The sequence below is a fragment of the Neophocaena asiaeorientalis genome, unplaced genomic scaffold, assembly GCF_003031525.2.
Source record: "Neophocaena asiaeorientalis asiaeorientalis breed wild unplaced genomic scaffold, Neophocaena_asiaeorientalis_V1.1 scaffold762, whole genome shotgun sequence".
Lineage (NCBI taxonomy): Eukaryota > Metazoa > Chordata > Mammalia > Artiodactyla > Phocoenidae > Neophocaena > Neophocaena asiaeorientalis.
Genome location: NW_020175828.1, coordinates 209,619 through 212,578, shown reverse-complemented (window position 1 = coordinate 212,578; position 2,960 = coordinate 209,619).

The following is a 2,960-nucleotide window of genomic DNA, read 5'->3' as shown; positions in this document are numbered from 1 at the left end:
GGAAGTCGAATCCTGAGGAGGGGTGAGCCCTAGGCTGGCTCGGGTGCAATCTCCAGGAAGCAGCCTTTGGTGGGGGTGGGGGAGGTAGGGAAGATGGTCCTGAGGTTGCCCTCAGGACCCGACCATGGTCCTGGGCTGTGGTTTGTTCCTGCAGGTGACCACCGAGACTGATGACAGACACCTCAGGCCTCTCAGGGGCTCCTGTAGGTCAGCCCCAAGGTGGATGGAGAGGGGGTGGGCAGAGAAGGTGGGGAGGCCTACTGCTCAGGCCTCCCAGCCGGGACTTAGATGGGGGGCTTCTCAGCAGGGCTTCAGTCTCCTGGTCTATCTCCCAGCCTGACAGGGAGCCCTGCTCAGGGGAGGGTCAGCCCATGTGACCCAAGGGGCCTTACAGCCTGCTGGCTCCTGTGGGCTGGCCTGGTGAACTGCAGTGGTCCTTGGGCTGGGCAGGAGCTGAGGCAGAGCCGGGCCTTTAGAAAGGCAAGTTTCCAGCCTGGGGAACAGAGCGGTCTGGGCTTGGAAGGGGCTGCCGAGAAGGTCTGGGGGTGGGAGGCCCTTGCCACTGCTAGGCCTGGCTCTGGGCCTGTCCTGGGCTGAGAAGGAAGCCTCTCTCCTCCCCCCTCTTGGAGAGAGGGGCCACCTGGGGCACGGGAGGAGGGGCAGCTTGAGACTGCTGGTTTCCACTTGGAAGCCCTCTTTATTTGGCCAGGGATGGAGAAAGGCTGGGGTCAGAGTGCATACATCCCCATGGAAACAGCGATGAGCCTGGCCCCTGGGGGACCCCGGCCCTGGTGGGGGATGCGGAGGCCAAGCCGGAGCTCGGGGGCTCCTTTGGCTAAGGGGCCTGGGTTTTGCCTTGGCAGCAGCTCTTACAGGGAGGTCTGGGCCAAGAGCTGCAGGACCTGTGTCGATGGGGAGCAGGGCGGCAGAGTGGGCTCCAGCCTGGGCCACACAGAGATCATGGAGTGGGCCGTGCCTTCTAGAGCCGTATGCCCCATGGGTGGTAACAGACGGCAGGCAGCCAGAGGTGGCGTGGCTACAGACCTTTCGGACAGGGGACTCCCAGCTCCGCTTGACCCCTTGATCTGCGGCTGCCGGGCTGGTCCTTGAGCTAGCAGGAAGGCCTGGGATACCCTGGTCCTAAATTCCTTGCCCAGTCCAGCCTTGGCCTGAGAGGCTGGGTGGGGGGCAGCAGGGGGGAGCTGAGATGGAGAGCAGCTGAACCCCAGCAGACTGCCCTTGCCCCCTGAAACGCCTTTCCTCTGTGCTCGCTACTTTATACCGGGAGTAGACTCCCAGTCCCTTGGTCTTCTGCAGTCGCTCCTCTCTGAGTGCAGAGTTTCATTTAGAGAAGTGATAAGAGCCTCAAAGAGACGGAAACAAGGTTCAGCCCCAGCTGCTGACGTCTTTGAGTGCCCCGCAGCCCTCTGGGCCCACCGAACTTGGGGCTTCCACTCCCATGGCCCTCCCCAACCTGCAAGGGGCGCAAACGTGCAGATGAGGAATCTGCATTCCTCATCACCCAGGAATCTACATGCCCAGGGCCTCCTTCAGTCCTGTGAGGGCCTCTTTTTCCTATGCACTGAGGGAGACCCAATCATCGGAAATCCACTCTCCAAGGGAGAGGCCCGCAGTGTGTGCGGGACTGGGGCTGCCCAGCTGGCCGACTCGATGAAAAGGGCTTAGGACCCAACAAGACAGCAGGGCTGGGCCCAGGGAGGCCTGCCCTAGGCGGGAAAAGATCAGCCTGCCCCAAATAACTTTCTTCAAGAAAATCCAAACACATACTTTCATGTTTTGAATAAATTTACATGTTGATTGCACTATTCTAAATGCAGATTTTTTTGGTTTTGAAGAGGAGCCCTAATTCCAAATCTGTGAAATCAAATGAGATATGGTGGTATTTGTCTTGCACTGCAGGGATTTAAAGGTACTGGGGAGGTAGACAGTTTTCAGGCTTGTGCCCCAGAGGGATCCCGGGCCCAGAGGGGGCACCTGTTCTCCTCCCCACAGCCAAGAGATATGGCAAAATGCAAATGTGAATGGGCCAGCACCCAGCTAGACACCTTCCAGGGGCTCCTGGTGGCCAGAGGTGAGTCCTGGCAGTGAACGATGGGGGAAGGGCATCTATTCTGGTTGCTCAGGCTCCCCAGAATGCTGCAAGGGTGCAGCACACAGTAGGACCTCACCGTATAGCTCTTGGATGGAAGGGTGAAAAATTCTGTAATCCCATTCAGTTGGACACGGGGGAGGGTCTCCCCCCGGCTCTAGCGTCCGCTAGGCCACCCCCTGCTCTGGTGGGAAGCAGCTGAAGCTTGCAGCTGCTGGCACTCTTGGGCCTGCCCTGTCCCTCTTCCCCACCCCAGCCTCACTAGAATGGCACAAGCCCCAGCAGTTTCAGGGCCTGGGAGTCCCGCCTCTGTCCACGGTTACCCCACTGCTCCCAGATCCAGGCCAAACCCGAGCCTGGGAGGTGGAGGGAACGGCTGAATCCTCGCCCTGCAGATATTCTGCAGAAGACGCCCCCCTCTCCCTGCCCGCACCGCCCCGGCCAGTCTCTCTCCAGCCTGCAATCCCCGCTCCCTGTCGTTGTTAGTGACCATCTATGCCAAGTTTGTAATGTGCGATCCAGGAGCACAGACACGGCGGGACCTCTGCACCCTGCTCGGCAGTCCCTGGAGCTCCCTCCACAGCGCTTCCCTGCGAGCTCCAGCTGGGCCTCGCCTGCAGGGCCAGTTCAACCTGACCTCCGCCTTCCCGGATCCCAGCTGCTCGACCAGGCCCCGCGCAGAGCGCCTCCTGACCCGGGAGCCTTCTCTCCGCCCCGAGGCAGGGGCGTGGGTGACCACTTGGGTGAGGGCCTGCGGCCAGCGCGGGCTAACCCTGCGCGTGGTGCTACGGGCGCAGGGCCCGCGGGTCGGCCGGCAGGGAGCCGCCTCCCACTTCCCGCCTCCAGGGCC